Source organism: Oreochromis niloticus, linkage group LG22 (assembly GCF_001858045.2).
Source record: "Oreochromis niloticus isolate F11D_XX linkage group LG22, O_niloticus_UMD_NMBU, whole genome shotgun sequence".
NCBI lineage: Eukaryota > Metazoa > Chordata > Actinopteri > Cichliformes > Cichlidae > Oreochromis > Oreochromis niloticus.
The window spans coordinates 34,042,982-34,064,076 of NC_031985.2; the positions used below are offsets into that span (position 1 = coordinate 34,042,982).

The 21,095-nt window shown below is 37.6% G+C and overlaps 1 protein-coding gene across 7 annotated transcripts in view; it reads right to left on the reverse strand.

Moving 5' to 3' along the window:
* Nucleotides 1-21,095, reverse strand: part of LOC100696522 (receptor-type tyrosine-protein phosphatase U) — a 264,936-nt gene that overhangs the window by 159,695 nt on the left and 84,146 nt on the right. The window lies entirely within an intron of this gene.

A 21,095-nucleotide genomic window follows, 5' to 3' on the forward strand; every position in this document is an offset into this window, starting at 1 on the left:
CCCCAAATTTTAAGGTAATTTGAATAAGTGCAAATTTATTTCAAAATAGGAACTTAAAATGCACTAGGATCAAGGAGCATGTATGCTGAGTTGGCAACTTCTGATTATATTTCTGTGTAACCTTTATATTTTCCAGAGGACGTTCCCAAAAGACTGACATTCCCCTTCCCAAAGTGATTTACCGTTCAATAACTGGCATGCCAATTTGGTGCGGTAAGGGCTAAATAGGGGTATAGCCCCAGTCACTATAACATTACTTTTTTGTGTGTTGCAAGGGTGTGTTTGACTTGACTCTTTGTCTAGCTTTTATACCTCTGACATGTATTTCAATTATTATTTTGTGTTTAAGAACAGTTTTCTTGTTGGCAAGACAATCATATGGCAATCTAGGAAACATGCATCATTGGAAAAATACATCAATCTTCAACTGGAGGATTTTTACATGTTGATTGATTTCATTGTTTCAGTTTGACATTTACAATGGTTTGGTTCAGTCAAGCGACATCCCATTTGATTTGTCTTCATGATAAAATCTCTTAATGCACTTGCTGGTCACATGTATCGTCAGTTTCGTTTTATTCATTACAGTGTCTACTGAAGGACTGTCATACACACCCATGCAGAATTACAGACTAGTAATCCTCACCATGTTTTGCACTCTGAACATTGGCAAATGCTGAGATGAAAAAGGGGCTGGCCTGGCTGAGCTAAGATGGGAAAACAAAAAAAGGATGATCCCAGTTATTGAGACACTAAAGATTTTGAGAAAGGGTGAATTAATGTAGGCTTCTATGGATTAAGTGGGCATTTTACAACTTCTACATACATCTTTTACATTTATATGTAAATATTACAAAAAAGTAGTTATATTCATTTCCAAATTTGTATCCAACATAAAAATCTACAAGCTATAATTTCAACAAATTGATGGCAAATCCATTATGATTTTTTTTATATGCTTCAGTCAAACAATGATAATGGTACAGGATATTTAATTGACAGCAAACTATTCAAATTATATGAGAGAGGTAATTGCTCAGTAATTTATAGTTTAATTTCACAAATGCTTGAATGGTTTCACGTGACCATATTAGAACATTGTTAAAAGAAGCCAGTCTAATACAGGCTCACGTAAAACTATATATGCTTTCAAGGTGACTGATAATCTTAAAATAAAGTATTTATATATGGTTTAACAGTGTGTGAGCTCATCTTGCAATGGTCGCAATAAGGAGCAGTGTAATGTTAGTTTTAATAATTTAAGGTCACCGTCTCTTCTCTATACAGTTGGCTAAATGAGAAACAATATCTGATTGTGGAAAAAAACCCAACATTCTGGAAGAGAGTTGCAGGTGAAGTGAGTTTGAAGCAGTCAATCTGAAGTAAATCTGAAGCAGCAGATGGAGAATTTGGAGGGAAAAAAAGAAACATTTTACAGCCTTTAAACAAGGCGTATTTCATCACTTCTGGATGGTTTTTGCTACAACGGAGCTTCCTTACCTTACACTAAGTATTTAGTAGTTTCCTGATCTTTCTGGCCCTTGCCCCAATTAAATGAGAGGTGGCAAGGAAAATGAGAACCTGCACAAATTAAATACTAATTCATTATAATTCCTTTACAGATACGGCTAATGTGGCATTCAAAGACCACTCGCAGGCAGAAATTACTCAAAAAACTAATTCAATGTGCAGCGCCAAGAGAAACTTTCTTGAATTTTAATTACTTTATCGCTCTCATTTCTTCTATCTTTACAGTATGTCAGTGTGAACCACAGAAAGGAAAAGGAGATAGACCAAGAGCAAGAAAGCAAAGGAGGAAAAGCGAATGGGTCAAGGTGATCTATTTTGGAGTTGTGGACTATTCTCTACTCTCTACTAGAACTTTTTGGCCCCAGGAATAGGGTTGTTTTGGATTGCGGAAAACTGGATTACACAACCCTCTCTTGTCCAATTAATTATCCACCTGTTTGGGGAATAAACCCTTCTTATCTCCCTATGCCCTCGCTGTGGAACTATTCACCTTTTTCTGACGGCTGGAGAGTTTCAAATCCAGCTCTGGAGAATATTGGAGAGCAGATGAAAAGACCTCCACCAACTCCAACACAGTCTAATCAGAAGGGATTGTTCCACATCCAATTAAAACTGTACAGAATAAATTACCAAGCTTGGATTCGTCTAAGCTATTGTTAAAAAGTGATAACACAGGCCTAATTGGTTTCGTGAGGAATTTTAGAGATTTTTCTTGACCATCTCTACAGTTTAATGAAGTGGTGTACTTGTTTTTTTTCTGTTTGAGATTTTGGGGTTTTTCTTTTTGCAGCAACAACTCTTTGAGGCCTTTGTTCTCCTCACAGAGCACAGAGAGTGCAGAAAACAAAACTCGGTGCTTATCTAAGCCGAAGGCAATTTTCAAGGTCACAACCTTCTATTCCTTGTTTCACTCTAGCTCGCAGCAAAAACTGCACACCAACAACTATAATACAGCTAAACCCCCAGGTCTTGCCAAAAAATTGCACTAGTGTGGGCAGTCAAATCAAAGTCTTCCATGCTTCTCCGTGAGAGCTGGAGCCCCCAGTTAAAGCAAGCAGTCTGCCATAGTGAATCCCTGAGTCTGAATTAGGGCTGCCAAGTACAATTCAAACATTAGTTCCAGTAGCTGCCTGCATATCTTCAGTTGTTGTTAAACTACTGTACCTTTGCTTTCCTTATTTTAAATGTATCTACTCTCACCACTCCAAGCACAAAATCTTAAATAATTTTAAATATCAATGACCATAATAATAAATCAAATTTTTCTTTATTTCTATAGAAAAACAGCAAAGAAGCATAAAAAAATTCTCCAAAGAATCCACTTAATTACCACTGTAGCAACACAGTGTTAACCTTAACTTTAAAATGATTACAAGCAAAAGTTCTTCAAATGCTACTGTCCATCTGAGTGTTTCTGGCATGACATATTGGAATGTTCTACAGTTTCAAGGGCTACAGGATCTACACGGTGGTATGATGTTGGTACATATACCCTTGCTGATTAAACTGGGTTTGAAGTCTTTTTTTCACTCAATGTTTTCTTTCTCTCTTTTTTGTTTGGTTTAGTCACCAGACAGCTTGGTTGAGGTTACGAACACATTGTGAACACTGTTTTTACAGGTTACCAGAGGACCCAACCCGTCGCAGCAGATGGCCCCGCCCCTCCCTGAGCCTGGTTCTGCTGAAGGTTTTTTCTTGTTAAAAGGGAGTTTTTCCTTCCCACTGTCACCAAAAGTGCTTGCACATAGGAGGTCATATGATTGTTGGGTTTTTCTCTGTATGTATTATTGTAGCGTCTACCTTACAATATAAAGCGCCTTGAGGCGACTATTGTTGTGATTTGGCGCTGTATAAATAAAACTGGAAAAAAAAGAAGAAAATATTGGCAATCTTGCTGCATTTATAAATTAAACAGCAATTATTTGCAAACCTTCGACAATGCCTCCTATCCTGTAATCTGCGTGATCAAAAGTGGTCATGAATGTGCAACACCCTCAAGCTCTGGGCAACCATTCAGTTTCATTTGTAGAATGTGAAAAAAATCTATACAATCACCAGGCAGCCATCATTCATCTTTTTATTTTTAATTTAGTTTTTGTGGATGCAAGGAGGTTGATGTCCTATTTTTACTCATGTGACTGAGCCATTAGTTTGATTTGAATTAGGAGATAACTTTGTCAACCTAACTGTGTCCAGCTGTGGGTAGTTTTTTATTTGAGCCGATTTAATGTACGTTTGCTTGAGAGGGAGTGCTCATCAGTCAGCAGAAGGCAAGAAGATGACAACAACGTTGAGCAAAAGAAGAAGCCAATTACCCTTGTGGGGAAGCCGATCGTGGGGAACTGATGCGCATGGGCTGCCTGTTCTGCCTGTGTCCGATAACCCCCCTGTATCATCACTCTGTGTCAAGCTATATTCTATCTAGCACTTTGGGCTTGGAGGGAAAATACAGTCACAGCAAAGGCAACAACAACCTGCGGCAAAAGAGAGCTGAGAGCATCAGACAGAGACAAGAAATAAGAGAGTCAGGCAACCACAGGGTAACCAATATGCAACACATGAGCTTAAAGGACATGGAGTAGTGGGAAATACTAACCAGATGTGTGTGAGATTAATCACACACAATTTGCATTGAGGAAGCAGGACTGCAGGGAACAAATGTTACAGGCATTAAGAATCTGACCTTTACCACTACAATGACTTTGTTGTTTGTCAATCAGCAAGGTTATATCTTTCTGAGTTATTATTTCTGAAATGAAATGCAAACATTTGCTGAATATACTTGTCTTAACAGGATAACATTTCTCGTGCCATGGCAGCCAAACCAAAAATTTTGAGCTTCAACTAAGAGACCAACACTGAAGAAAACATGCAGCCCTGTAAATACCACAATATTTTTTTTATTCTTTTTTACTAGATTAAAGTGTACAAATCAATTACAAACTTTTATCTCATTGCTGTTTCAAAGTAAAACACACAAAAGAGAAAAGAGAATATTTTTAGTTCAACAATGTGAACAACTCCAGAGTAATTAAACCCCTGATGAGTTAATTATTTAGCTCCATAAATCATTCCAGCATTTTGGTGGCATGGTGTAATGGCTCTACAGTAGATGTAACATCTGTTGGGAAGGTGGCACTCCAGAAGGTTTTGGTATAAAAGAATAAAAATTTTAGCTTGCCACAGTACAGTGTAATGCCATTTAGACAAGCTCGGCATTGACTGATGTCATGAAATCCACACTGAAATGAACACAAAAAAATCGAGTGTACCTTTGTAGCTTTAAGCTGATCTAATGTGTCAAAATGCTAAACAGTAAATGAACTCATAGTTATATAGCACCTTTATACTATATTTGAGTACTCAAAGTGCATTATACCTTGTAGAATAGTACATTGTACAATATAATAGATAATAACATCACCAAACTGTATCCATTTGATCTAATTCACATACCCAGTATCTTTTTTTTTGCACTGCGGTATAATGGCTGTGTTAAAGTACCTCAATTGATAGTAGCTGGCAGTAGCTGGTAGAACATCCATTCAACATCCAAGCATTGTAGGTCAGGTGGTAGAGCAGGTCACTTACTAACTGGAAGGTTGGTGGTTCGATCTCAGTCTGCTCCAGTTTGCATGCCAAGTATCCTTTGGTAAGATACTAACTCCATGTTGCTCTAATGCAACTAACGAATGACAAATCATTGCTTGTCTGGTATATGTGGAATTTTCTTAATACCAATACTGGGCTGCACAGATTTCCAGATCTTGTAGTTAGCAGTATTGACGCTGTTACTGGTCCCTGAAAGGCCCCCAAAAAACGGGGATGGATCACACTTTTGCAGCAGCATCTGCTCTCATAACAATCCGTTCTTAGTGACAACTCCTGAGTGAAAGAATCACATACAGAAAATAGGAAACACATTCACATTCCATATAAATGAAATGACTTTTTCAAAACTTTTTAGAAACGGAATGCCAAAGTTAGTGGGGGTCAGAAGTTCACCGTTCTGACAAGTGTGGCTCCTTGCATTATTCTGCTAGATACCTATTTTGAATCTGAACAAAAGCTAATGTGTAAAGTGCTCACGCTGATCTGCTATGATCGCCACACCTGAAATGAGCTGGTCCTCTCATACACAGTGCATTCCCACAAAGACTGTATGACTCAAACTGTCTTTTGTGGAACAGGCCCCACTGTGAACCAAGCCAGAAGAGATGGAAACACACAAAACACCCATTTATTGGATAGGTCTGAATTTCTGTGGAGGCAGCACAGGCAGATATGAATATCAGAGTTTGAGGATCAGGAGAATGCAAAGAGGGGGGAGACGCTCCCACAGTGTCACACAAATCATCTAAATGAGATCGCACTCATGGAATCTTAGTCAGTGACATGGTAGGAACACAGAATACCCTAAGTGAGTGTCAGAGGAAATTAGAGGCTTAGGTGAATAAAGCCATGCTGCGTAATAGCTGATAGGCTAGCGGTAGCCGTGGGAATAGCTGAGCTGACTGAATCAGAGTTAACAAAACTCAAAATAAAGAAGGTTATCTGTTTAATTACCAGACAGTGTCAACATTAAATCACACACACTCCCACCCTGCAGACATGTAGTCCGAGCCCAAGTGCAATGCAATTAAAATCATGCTATTGGTGCTAAAACATGACTTTACAGTACATTAAATGCCATAGTGCTTTGGCAAAAGTATTTGTTTTGTCTGATTTAATTTCTGTTAGAGAAAAACACACAGTGTGAGATGAACAGTGGGCGACTGAGCATGAGATGTTGCAGCTTTGGAAGAAGCTGGCAACCTTATTGAATTCGAAAACCTGCTATGGGAAAAAACATAATCATTTTAGAGCTCATTGTTGTTGTAGCCTAAAATATAAACTGGCAGAGTACAAAATACATGTGACAGCTGATGTGGGCCACAAATACCATAATCACATTCGAGGGGTTACATCAGTCATCCAATTACAAATTTTACTTGTACTTTCTACAAGTAAAATGTTGGTTGATTGAGTTTACGATGCAGTTAACTTCCATTAGAGACTTAAAAATTTACTCAAAAAAAGTTCCTCAAAAGTTTTGCTAGTTTTAAATGTGTCAGGTCCTTTGGACCATAGGCCAGACCCTGTGGTCTCAGCAGGCGCTAGTTACAGGAGTTACAGAGTTGGCAAAGTTCTCTGAAAGATTTTGACTTTGTTCTGGAGTTCAGTGGAGCTGTGCATTTCCTGTGTGTTTTCTTTTTGCAAGCTACAGAGCTCCTGAGGTTTTGATCTGGCTGGAAAATATCACTTATTGTGCATTATTTAAATGGTCATTAGTCCTGGGAGCCTCATCTTTCCTGCACACGGCTCTGGGCTTTCATTATTACATCAGTTATCAACCCATTATATGTAAATGACTCATGCTAACTGTGGAACGTATAATATATAATACATCAATTACACTGATGGCAAGACGTTAGCAGTGAGGGGATATGGAAATATTTCCTAAAGATAGCCTGCCAGCACCTGAAGGATGAGAGGAAAGGGAGGGCTAAAAGGGGGGTGGGAGGAAAAAAGGAAATGTTGAAAAATCAGAGCTTTGCAAATAAGACGCAGTTAAGTCCAGAAATGTTTGGATAATAATACGTTTCGTGATTTTGCCTGTGTCCACCACAACGGTGGCTTTTTAATCAAATATCTGACAGAAGTTCAGATTTCCAGACTTTTTATAAAAACTCTCAATATGAGGAGGAGGCCATCAGTAATCTGGAAAAAAAAACAAAATAAACAAAATAAAGCAACCAGAAAGAGAGAAAAAAAACTTCACAAATTGCCAAATTAATAATCGGGTAGATTCTCATAAAAACGTCATGACTTGGACAATTCAGCAACACCAAAAGGCCCAAAAGAGATGATAAAAGCTGGGATAAGGGAAGAAATTATTAAAATGAATATATTAGTGTTTTATCTTTCTTTTTTTTCTAATGTTAGTACTGTTTTCTTGATATTTTCTCTTTTACTGTAAAGCAGATTAAGTTGCACTTGCTTTGTGAACTGTCTTACATAAATAAATATATCAGAATTATCAATACTTATGACCTGTAGCAGCATCATTTCAAAATTATGAAAAATAATAATAATAGAGCCATTCTCATTGCATTGTAAGAAAAAAACTGTTAAACTACATACACACAAATATTAATATATGGTACAACAACAAGTCTTGCAATTTAAATGGGATAATTACTATAATTATAACTGTACAAAATGAAAATGTGTAATACATTGTTTCATTTCTATGATTTTCCACAGAGAATAAAAGTAAAATGTAATCATGAATGGCAAAATGTCAAACAGTTAAAGTCAAATTATCCAAATGGCCCATTCTTTCTTTCAGAACTACCCTAATCCCAGTGAACACAACATGCTATAATGTCTTTTTTTTAATAGCCTGTGTAAATACTATATCAAAGGTGAAATATGAATTAATGTATTAGTTCAGGTATACAGGGATACGGGTGGTCAGGATATAAAAATGTTTGCAAATTAGCAGCTTAACCTGAGAAAGAATATGAACCATAAGACACAACGCTGTGCAAAAGCCTGAGTACTCAAAGCTCCTGATTTATGCCACATAGCGATCCATTTGTATGTATACTGTACTCTTAGCTTCAGAACATTGTTGCCATAAATAAACCTAGAATGATGCAGGATGTGGAAAAATATCTGCTGAGCATCAACCTCCTCCACCTGGATTCCTGTTCATGTTATGAATTTAGTTCAACAACAAGCCTACGTAGTTTGTATATTTGGATTGACATACATATCTACCTTCAAATTTTCTTCAGCTGCTGTTTTCAGGATCTTTCATGTGTGACTCTCTTGGCTGTTTACATTAGTTAAATAATGACAGCAACTACAAACACTCAGTGGTAGCTTACATGCATCTGTGGGTGTATGTGGCAGTGTGTGAACGGGAGTGCAAGAACAGAGATAAAGCAGTCAGAGAAAGACGACAGCAGGGAGTATGAGCAGCCTTATAATAACCAGTGGTAGTAATAGAGAAAAGAGGCTGATTTGAAGAAGTGGGACCTGTTTGTAGGAAGAGTCGCTTGCACTGCAACGTGCTGTTAATACCAGGTATTAAAAGCTCAAGCAAACATTGAAGGGCATAGGCACAGGCTAATAAATAATGCAAATCCACTTTAAATGCCTTTCATAAACTGCAGAGAGCTCAGACAGGGCACAGCCAATGACCTCCTTGTTAGCATATAGGACTCAAGAGCCATATTTGAAGGCATGAAAAGTGAAGCAAAAGAATAATAAAACAAAAAATTATTTTGCTAAGGACACAAGGACACTGATTGCAATTTTGGAGGTCTTTTGGTCATGGAAAACTTTCTGTGATTATAGGCATTATCTAAGTGTCAAGAGACTATTTTACTTAGTCATCAACAGCATGCCTAAAAAATTCTTTTTGTACTTCTTAAGTTATACAATTGCTAACTCTCTCCATATTAGCTTGCTTACTGTGCTGCAATGTAAACTTGTTATGTTTAACAGACCTAATCATTGGCAAAACATAAAAAAGACAACAATTTCAGGAAAAATATTAAATTAAAACCTTTGCTTGTTTATGTTTAAGAAGTATGAAATTATGCCATATTTCATCAGGGTAGTAGGCTAGCAAACCAAAATAAAACAACTCGAGGATGGCTATCGTGTGACAAAACATTTAATGTGACATGACATGAATGTGCATGACAGCTCCTCTGTTTAAGGTTGATAGAAGTATGTTTGTACTTTATTGTCCTGGCAAAACTTGTTTATGTGTATGAAATAAATGATAGATAATGAATAATTAATGAAGCTGCCACTGTTATGTGGAGTACACTAATATCATTTTGGGTACACTTTACGGAACCCTATCTGCTCTTTAAGTCTGGCATCATTAGCCGTTTCTGTGTCCAAACTCCGCTTCAAGTCCCAAAGTCAAAGAAACACTGCGGCATCACTGAGAGTTACAAGCTGTCTAAATTTCATCTTTAATAAAATGATCAGTGTGGCTGCTTGACCAGATGTAACAATTAAGTTTAACATGCAGGCAGTTAGAAGTTAGCAGGGAGTTAGCTTGCTAGTTTCCACCTAAACATAATATACCATGTTCTGACTGAGGAATTTCTGAAAAAAATCAAAACACACATCTCTGCTATCACTTCTGACATAAGACAGGAAAACTAAACAGTAATGACAATTGTAGGCAGAGATGGGCAGTAACGCGTTACGCGTTACTGTAATCTGATTACTTTTTTCAAGTAACGAGTAATGTAAGGGATTACTATTGCAAAAACGGTAATTAGATTACCGTTACTTTCACGTAGGAACGCTGCGTTACTGCGTTACTAAAACCGTGATTTTTTGCGAGAATGTCTCATGGCAGTGACGTAAGCGAGTGCGACATTCATGACAACAGCTATATGCAGATCAACAATGGACAGTGCGGGAGAGAGTATGAGCGTGCAGCGTTTAAAGCGTGGAAGTACTGACCTTGTTTTGAGTTTGATTCCATAAAAAGTGACAAAAACATTAGTGTCCTGTGCGTGGGAAGAAAACTTCTTTTTACAGCGAAACCCCCCCCCCTAAACTTCCAAGCAAGTGCCGAGTGCGCGACGTAATGTGAAATTCACAGAGAAACTCGCGGATTCTTCAACTGACCGCTGCGGCACACCTGCACCAGGGTAAACCTCCGCCTACCCCAGTCCTGCTTTACAGGTGAAAATAGAGCAACAGGACCGCTAGTCTTTGATTTTATTTATTTTCTGCTGTGTTTTACTTGCATCTATTTGAAAGAGTGAGTGTAAACACAAAAAATATTTTATTTTATGTGCTGGAATGTGCAGAAAATAGGTTTAAATGTTAAACAAATTTCTTCCAGTCAGAGAATGTTGCATATAATTAAGTTTTTGCTTGATGCATAAAGTTAAAAGATTTAAAGTTTAAAGTTTTAAAAAGAGATGTTTCCATTTGATTACATTTTGTATGATGGATTATGCAGAAAAAGTAGAATTGGGCTGAAAGATCTATTGCTTTATCTATTCAGGTTGTAAATCGTGTTTTTAAAAAGTAACTAAGTAATTAATTACTTTTGAAAATAAGTAATTAGTAAAGTAACGGGATTACTTTTGGGGGGAAGTAATCAGTAATTAGTAACTGATTACTTTTTTCAAGTAACTTGACCAACACTGATTGTAGGATTATTGAAGTTGGACTAGCTGGTATATAATGATGTGCTACGTGGTGGCTAGCTACACAGCTATGGTTAGCATAATCTAAACACATTAGCATAGTGAACCTGGAGGATGAACGCTAACGTTTTTCCACTCAATAAAAGTTAACGTAAGGGTTCCCGATGGTTAGGGACAAATGCAATTGCATGGCAGGATGCTTTAAACGGACCAAACTTCAGTAAGGGGAGATAATCCATCCACAATACGAGGTTAGTTATCCGTTTATTGCTGCATGAGCTGAGCTGTAGTTACATTGTAAGGTTTTAAAACTGAGCTTTAAAATGAATAGTGGTAATAAAAACCGAGAGAGGTCGACAATGATCACTGCCTTTTTTAGGGGCTTGTTCAGATTAAATAGAACAAGATACAATGCATTAAAACATGTTAAAAACACAACAGCCTTATTAAACGCAGTGTAGTTTGGACCCGGAAGCAGGGTTTATCACGTCATCACTTAAAGACAGGATGGTGGTGGAAGTACTAAGAATATTTGTAATGTAAATCCAGCAGCTGTAGTCCTCCTCCTTGTCAAAGTGGCAGTAATTAGCAAGTATTCATGGGTGTCTAAAGCTACTGTATGCAAGACAAAATTTTGTGTTGTGTTTGGTGTAAAGACAATATTAAACTAACGAAGGTAAATGCATGTGTCACACACCTGAAGCTTGAGAGCTCCAAACTGCATATAGTGTTACTGTTTATTAGAATACGAATCACTGTCTTAATATTTGTCCTGTGACAGCTGGGATAGGCTCTAAGCCCTTGCAACCGATGGATCAGATGGATGAAAAAGAAATGACTGGATAGATGGATCTTAATATTGCAAGTGAGTCACATGATTTTCTGGAAAATCAAATGAGAAAATCTGTTTTTGGTTAAATTAATTCTATCAATGTATATATTTATTCCTAAAAGCCATTTCCTGTACAATGGCTATGTATGTCACAAAGTTGAACTACAACAGCTTTCTGAAATAACATACCTGCTCTAATCCAACACCTTAGTGCATGCCAACAACACAGAGGATATAAACATGACTCTGGGGTCCATCTGAACACAGAGACAAATGAGTGAGAGCTGACATCCCACTACAAATTGTCTTCACACTAAGAAAATAATGGCCAAGCCATTGGAGCAAAAAGGGATGTTCTAATGTCATGACCAGTTTCACACTGGCGTCTATTTACAGGCCTATCACTACAGTCATGATAATTACAGAGCAACAGAGTTATTATCGTACCTGCTGCTGAGATAAAGTAATCTCCTGTAGATGTGAGGACAAAATAGACACCTTAATTTAAAATGCTAACCCATGCCTGAGATTGAACACGGCATGGTGTTCTATGGAGGGAGGACAAAAAAAAGAAATAATTTGCTCAGCACACAGTCAGTAGCTGTCATTGTCAAGACCAAACTATCTAGCATATACAGCTGCAGTGTGACTCTGTGGAATTTAGTAGAATGAACCTTATAGTATGCTCATTTGGTATATGAATTTACCAAAGTGGGGCACTTTTGGAAAGAATGATTCAACTGCAAATTATCATTACATTTTTGTCACACATATTAATCACTTCAAAGGATAGTTGTGTTACGGCATGTGCCACTGGAAAAACCTGGGTCAGAATCAGCCGATTATGGTGGTCAGCTTTAAATAAACAATGTTGAATCAGATGGAAGCAGCCTAATCACATCTCTGTCTAGGCACATAATAAGACAATCAACAAGCGCCGTCAACATAATTTCTTGAATCATGCCACTGATTCACAAGTCTAAAAATTCCTTTACCACTTGATGACATGATGTAGTGCACAGGACCGGTGGCTTAGGGAAAGACGACAAGGCTTTTAGATGGCTTTGTTATCTTCAGTGTTCTTCTATCGCAAAGTGCAATTTCACTGTTTGTCCTGAGCCTTTATCATTTGATGTACCACAAGAGGATAAGACCGAGTCATCCGGTAAAAAGTTCCACATGGAAAAATCTTACCCTGTTTCTTGACTCAGTCTATCAACCCCACCACCCATCACCCTTTTTCCTCCTACTTTCATTTCTCAACTCTGTCTATGGTTTGTTTGTCATATTTAGGGGTCTCAGTCGCTCTCATCAATGATAGAGACACGCAAGGTTGAGTTTGATAAAAAGAAGCGGATTTAGAACCTCAGAGCGAGCAACAAGTGCAAAGTGTAACTATTCAAAGGAGGCTAAAAAGGTCAAGAGCTCTATGCTGAATAATCAGAAATGTGTTCCTCAGAATATGCAGCAGAGCGTGACACTAATTCATAAGAGGCTAAATCTGATGTAACCACCACATGTTTTTAGAAGCAGAGCTTAAAATATTCTTTGATGAAATTATCTTCCAAAGAAGCATGAAATGGGTTTTGACAATCACTAGTACAAAAACTTCACGGACGTTATGACACAAATATCAACGACCAATTATGGCCAAGTCCCAAAGAAACTCCAGAAACCAAGAATCTTGCAGATTATCTTAACCAACAGTGTAGCTTTCCATATTAATAAGATAACAAAGATAATTAATTTGATTCAGTTCCACTTCAGAAAGAATTCATACTCAAAATGAATAAGCTGTCCTAACTTAGCCATCTTTATTAAGCTCTACTTAGTTCTGGGAACTAATTAGATTTTACAGTGTGGCAACAGAAGCCAGTAATAACAGTTTTTCAGTTGCTAATGTCTGATTAACTTATATCTGATTGGTAGAACCATTACTGTACCTCCACAGCATCATTTGTCAGACTCTGACAAATGCAGATAAATTCAAATAAGTAACAGGATCAAGAGAAACTGCTTTCTGTTAATGCTCCATTTAAATGCAAAGAGTCATTCTGCCTCCCCTAGTTAGTGTTACTACTTTGCACACTGGATCATCAAAGCAAGCAGAGCCAGAAGAAAACCCGGCAGAGCGGAGATAGGGAAGAGGGCAGAGGGAGGAAAAGCCCTAAGAGGAGGGTTTCAAATCAGAAGAGCCACATAAGTCTGCATAGTTTTACTTGATTTTTTCCAAGTTGTCTTCATGATGGACTATGTTTTGCAAAGGCATTCATATTCTCAAACATGATATAACCTGCGCCGAGGTTCCTTTTAACTGAGCGACTGTTTTACATCTGCCTAAAAAGGCTGGGGTTTTAAGGAACCTAAAATCAGATGCATTCTCAGAATAGACGCCTGTGCTTTTACGGCCCCCATTAACCGTGACAAGGTTTACTCTGCTCAACACTTATGTGTTTCCAGAAACATTTCAAAGTTGATGCAAATAAAAAATATATAAACATGTCCTCTTTCACATTTATTTTGAAAGCTCTTACTACTGAACGACAGTATCTGTCAAACTGCCAACACTCAATTAATGTGTTCTTGAAGTCTAGGTGATTACCCTCATTTTTCAGACTGGTCTCTGTTACAAAAATTATGTGGCACAGTGGGGCGTGTCTGACTTTGATTTACAGGTGTGGCTGCACTTCTTCAAGCACAAGAAGATTGTCCCAATGAGATGAGGTTATTAAGTGTACTGTTATGAAAAACAGACTAGCTGCCAACTTGGTGTGGTTCATTAAACTGTAATTAAATTACCTGACAAAACCTTGTCATTTTGAAAACAGACTCAAGATGCTGCACGATACAGATGAAGCACAAAAATCAAGTAATCACTAATGGGGTCAGCACCCATAGTTGTACCAGTTACTATAGATGGACAATTTCTCTACTGCCAACCTGAAATAAAGGAAGTGTCTTTTTTGATTTCTAGTAAGATTTATGAATATTTATCACAAAGCACATTAGAACAATGAAAAAGGAAAAGGTAGGTAACAAAGGTCTCACATCCACATGTGTGGATTACCCTGGTTTATGGCTCAAAAAGGAGTCCACTTTACTCTTGACCAAGAAATATCTTCCAGTTACCTGTAGAACAACTGGCATTTACACCTCATACAGCATTTTTAACTCTCGCATCTCTTGCAAACCTCTGATCTAGAAAAGATTTTGGGGGGGTTACCACGTCTCAAAGGAGGCACGCAGCAACTCAAACTTATTTTGACAACATAAAGAACATTTAAGCATCTTCTATAGGAGTTAAACTAAATTTAAACTGCAGATGTCACCTTATTATATAAACAACAGCAGAAACACTCTCATACACACCAATCATGTCCCCTTTTCTACATAGCTCCAACACTGAGTCTTGGCATCTCACCTGCTGCATTATATTGATGCTGGAAGGTTCAGAAGAAACACCATCCTGAAAAAAACTGCAAAGCTAAAGGGCGTAACGTGTTCCTTTTTAGCTGCAATGTTTCATGTCATTGGTATTCTACTGGCTGGTGGGCACAAATCAATACTATTGAGCTGCTGGTGCCCAATAAACTAAGTTGTTGTCTCAATTGCAGTCTCTTTAACATCTCTGAGAGAATTTAAAGCCCTTGGAAAAATTCAAGGTAAAATGTCTATCTGCAGGGTTATCACACAAGGTGTCTTGACAAATACTATAACTGTGCATAATTACCCTGGGCTTCAGAATGGACCGGAGGGTTTGACAGGCAGATGGTTTTCTACTGATGCATCAAAACAACAGGCAAAACTCACAACACAACCAAGACAAACATATTTTTACTTTAACAGACTGCCTGACAGCCAGCTTGACAGCAAATCATTTCCACTTCCTGTGTTACATAATGATGCTTTGTTTAAAAAAAAAAAAAAAAAAGGCTGATGAAGGCTAATGCAGGAATGTAGCTCCCAATTTATATGTATTCTAACTTTTATTTTCATTGAGCTTAATTAAATGATTGAATTTTTATGAGATATTGTATGGGAAACTTTCCTTAGAAATGTTTCTCTTTGGAATGGTGTTTTGATTGGTGGTTTTAATGGCTCCTAGTGCTGGTGATGCCGATGTTGCAGTGGTATAATTACATTAATAAAAGGTTTTGCATTAATAAGGTGTGTCAAATAAAAGCGGTTATTGCTATTAAAATGTTAAAGTAAATGCTCCCTCACTTTCTGTCATACATGTACTTGGACTGGTGTATGTTCATATTCAACAAGGCCAGTTTCAAATAATGAGCATGCAGAGTGATCCTAAAGCTCAGGGCTCAGACTGTTTTGAACACTCAAACAGTATTTCCATTGCTCTTCTCTGTTTGCTGTGCACATTACGGGGGATGATTGTAAAGGAAAGTTACATTTATTTGGTTTTCCTAAACAAGAAAACACAAGACAAGTGTGGGAGTTCAATTTTTGGCCAACAAGGTACGCTAAAAAGGTACTGCTGCATCTATAAAAGGCATTGTTAAGGAGTCAGAACCACAAGCACCACTGAAATGTTTGTTTAGTGTTGAAAATCACACCAAATGGCTTGTGAGTACAGTTTTACTCAAGATAATCTACATATATAATGTAGCTAGGCTGTTTCTTCAGAAGTTTACACACTCTTACAATCTGTTTCTATGTGTGTAAGAGTGATTAAATTTAATTGTAGCCCAATGAGGCTTCATAAAACCAACTTAGCAGTTTTTTTTGTTTGTTTAACTAATGCATGATTTATCAAAGTAGAAAGGGGTGCAGTGAAGTAACTGCAAGAGAAAGAGGTGATTCTGACCAGCACCAGTTTGTGTCGGTGGTAAACAGGAAAGGGGCAACCAGTCAGAAGAATGTGGGCTTTCAGGGAGGGATGCCTGGAAGAGCTAAGAGGATGAACACAGGGCCTGCAGAATGGGCTAGTAATATATATAGGTTAATAACATAAATGTGGATAACAGTATATCATGCAAAGCTATTCTAGTGGAAATTAGCATATTAGGTTGCCTTTAAGTATCAAAAGAACCATTATTAGATGCATTATGCTGTAATTCATTAATTTCCAAAGAAATCATGTAGTAAGTAAAGTAAAGACAATTTTTAGCTGTCCGTTTTCTTCTGCTCATTCAATTAAGTTTATCCAATCCCAGCTGTCATAGGACGAGGGGCAGGGTACAGCCCAGACAGGTCACCAACCTGCCGCAGGAGCTTTAACAAGATTATATGTTAAATCCTGAATTGACAGTAAAGTTAAGAACAGAACTTACAAAAGTATGATATTTAACTTTGCTTTCTTCTGCTATGACCAAGTACCAGTATGACAAGTGAGACCTGGAACAGTACAGTATAGTGTACAGAGGTTGTGAGTAAATGTACTTACACTGCACCACTTACTCTGGTTGTGATTACAAGGGCTTGTGCTGGAAAGGCTATTTTTGATTAGTATGCAGCATTTAAAAATGAAGTGTTCCTTTGAAATATAATTCACACTGAACTTTTGTTCCAGGAATACATTAACTCACTGTACCACTTTCTACCAGATAACACACAAGTGACTGAACCGAGGCAAGGCTGGAACGCAAGAAAAAGAGTTTATATTAAATATATGAACTCAACAGCCACTTTTTTGGGCATACTCGCTAGGTTTGTGTTGGATGCCCTTTTGCCTTAACTGTTTCAATACCATTCCTCAGATATTTTGAACTATATTGACGTGACAGCATCATAGGGTTGCTGTAGAGTTGTAGGCTGTTGGCTTTGTCTGCTACACTCTGAAATATAACAGTATTTGCTTGGTTACTGCTATTCTACATTGTAAGGCAACAGTCCTTAACGCAGTGCATTTTTTATGCATGACCTCCAGAAGTGGGCTCACAACAGGTTCCTCTAATGACAGGATCTCACACAGCTTTATATCAACTCTTCATCTCTTATCTAGCAGGATCGAAGAGGAACATTCAACTCATTCGAGCATGTCCTCATCCCGTCTGAAATCAACCTTCTCTAATGGGTCAAAGGAAGATGAAAAGCGAGTTTTGTGACACTGCTGCCCCCTGAGGAACACCAGGAAGTGTAATCAGCAATGACCCATGCTACACTCCTCCAATCCCAGGGAGTTCGTTAACATACCCATTCTGGCCCAGGGGAGGTATGCCCGGAACAGCGGAACAAGCACTTGACAACAGCAAATGAATTATGAAATCCCGGACGTCTGCCAGCTCTTTTCACAAATCGCCAACAACCAACCACTTTAAGTCAGCAGCCTATAACAGGCACCACAAGTTTTCCTCTTAGATGTGTGCTTGTACTACGAGTTCCAAAAAATAAGTCCACCTTAAATGAACATATATGTGAAGAGAGATAAGAGCCCCGGCCACCTGGGCTGACATGTGACAAACTTGAGCAATAGAAGCAACAAGAGACTAAATGTGGGGAAACAAACTGTCAGTAGGTTGATGATTGCAGCGGGGTAATAAGATTGCTTTGCATAAATCACTGAGGAAACCTAGCGAGCAATCAACTGGCCTTGTCTGTCAGTCCAAGCATTTCTTCAGACCTGTCTCAATACTGGCGAGAATGATTAGTTTTTCTGCAAGGTGATCACTGCGCAATAACTCAGCTTCTTCTTTATTTTTCCTAGGGTGATCTTGCTTTAAGTATTTTTTTCATTAGTCTTTTAACTAAACATAAAATAGTTGAGGTGACTGCTGTGATTTGGTGCAATATAAATAAAAATGAGACAAAAGGGTATCTCTATGTATTTCCTTTTTATTTTAAGGGGGAAAAATCTCAGAGTAAGATTAAGATTATTTATTTGTCACTGTAGAAAGATAGAATGAATGATTTGGTGGCTATTTTTAGTGTCTTTGTTTTTTAAATGCACAAAAATAGCGGTAATAACAAAAATAACTATTCAAGAAAATAGCAATAAAAGAATTATATATAAATATTTAGGAGGCATAATAATTTTTTTTTAAATTGTTGTTTCCCAAAACACTGTAAGTTTTTTTCCTTAGGGCCCTGTAGCACAGGCCTAGAGACTGGTTGGTGACTGTTGTTAAACACCGGTGGCTTCCGGAAAAATAACTGTTAGCTTTATGTAACACATTCCTTAGTTTCATTTGGTTCCCTGTAGCTGTGTATGGATGACGTTAACTGAGCTCCACCAGCTATAGAATGAAGAGAGCGCTGGGGAAAAACCAACCACAATTAGAAAAAGTTCCAATAAATTTCGGTTAAAGGATATTTTGGTGTATCTTTGCTCTCTTTTCCTTATCCACCTGTCAGCAAACTATTTCATTTAAAGTCTTGGAGATCAACAAACTCTAGGTGATACTTTAGCTCAGTGACCTGCAGCCCTCTACATCCTGCCTATGTTCACCGCTCCACAATGTAATGAAGCCAAAAATGCCCAAAAACTAATAATAAATAAAACCCCAACAAGTTCTTTGTTGGCAAATGTGAGGCGAGCCTTTTGTTCTTTTGGGTCATTGGTAGATTTCACCTTAGAGCTCTCCCATGGATGCCATTTTTGCCCAGGCCCTTTCTAATTGTTAAATCATGAACACTGGCAAGTCAAGCCTGCAGTTCTTTAGACGTTTCTCTGGGGTTTTTGTGAACTCCTGGATGAGTCATTGATGTGCTCTTGGTGTAATTTTGGTAGTACGGCCACTCCTGGGAAGGTACATAAATTGTTCGGTGGATAATGACTCTCACTGTGGTTTGCTAGAGTTCCAAAGCCTTAGAAATGGCTTTGTAACCTTTTAGAAGTGAATGACTTTGATTTTCATCTGTTCTGGAGTCTCTCTAGATTGTGGCATGTTTTACTTTTTAAGATATTTTAGCTCACTTCACTTTGTCCTTAGGTTCTATTCAAGTTATTTCTTGATTCAACAGGTCTGAGGCAGTAATCAGGCCTCAGTATGGCTAGTGAATCTGTACTCAGCTTTCCAAAACGTGTGGTTAACCACAATAATTTCATGATTTATCAAGGGGACGGTTACTTTTTCTCTTGGTGCCAGTGAAATTTTGAATTTTTTGGATAGCTGTTTACCCTTAATAAATGCTGTCTTTGACTAATGTTAAAATTTGTTTGATGACCTGAAACATTTAAGTGTGACAAATATGAAAAAAATATAAAAACTGGACAAATACTTTTTATAGTATTGTATATAGAGCAGCATTAATGGTAATATTCTACAGTTTCCATGGAAACTATTTGCTGGCTTCCACCTGCTTGTAGTAAGTATTGTCTGGACTGTTGTTGTCTCGCAAAATTTGTCTATAGATAGCAAAATATTATCAAAAAAAAGGGAAAACAAAAAGCATAAAATGGTGTGGGAGGAAATTGCTCTGAAAATCAATTTAAGAAGTTGATTTATGTGGTCCATTCAAGAGTCCAAAAACACTTAGTAAATTGTCTGTTCTGGATACAAAGGCAGCCCATAAGGGCTTCACAAATCCGTTAAAAAAGTATCGTAATATCTAATATAAATTTTAATGTACACCTTGGTTGATTATCTGGAAAATTTTGGTCGTGCCCAATCTTCTAATCTAAGGTATTCTAAGAAAAGATTTTTCCAAAATTTTGTTACTAAATATTCAGTGTTTAAAATATCAATGCAGATTGCAGTCAGCTGAAGTTTTAGTCAGGCAAGAAAGAGCAAAAACATTCAACTGTTTTTAATTTGTTTGATCTGAAAATATTTTTTTTATATCCTCTATATTTTAAAACATTTAAATAATATCAACACAAGCAACGAATCAGGAACAACAAACACATATGTCTCAATTCAATATCTTGTGGGTTTTTGGGTTTTTTTGTTTTTCCCTTGAGTCACTTCAAAAACTCAAATTCATCTTTAGTAGTTGTACTCAGACAGCAAAGTTATTCTGGACTGGATTTGCCCTGCAGTTTGTCACTCTCTAGGTAGACTGTCAGTCCACTGTTTACCTCAGTAAAGTGAGTCGTTGAGGATATCCTGAACCTTTCATTAGTAAGGTTCAGGGTTGCCATTTTCTTTTTTGTTAGCTGCTGTTAGCCAGAGTGACTGATCCATCATTGAAGTGGATCAAAATTGTTGGAATCTTTATCACAGGGAAAGCGTGATTTTAATGTTAGGTTCAGGACTCAAGCCTAACATCACCCGACATAACTTTAAAGCAGCAGCAGTTCTTGTTTAGTCATCTCTAGCCAGCAGTCTGAAGACGTTTGTTGCTAAAGACCAGCCACATACGTGAAACATGATTAGTTGGAGGTGAGACATTCTTCCTAGTCACTGCAATAAAATTTGGCAGGGCAACAGGGGGTTCAATAAACTGGTGCCCACTCCTATATATTTTTCATGAATTAATTCTAAGTTCACGAGAAAGCATTAATTTGTTGGAAGACGTAATTACACACTATGCTATGTATGTTTATGAGTACATTATGAGTGTCCTTTTTTTCTATTAAATCACCTTTAAAAAAT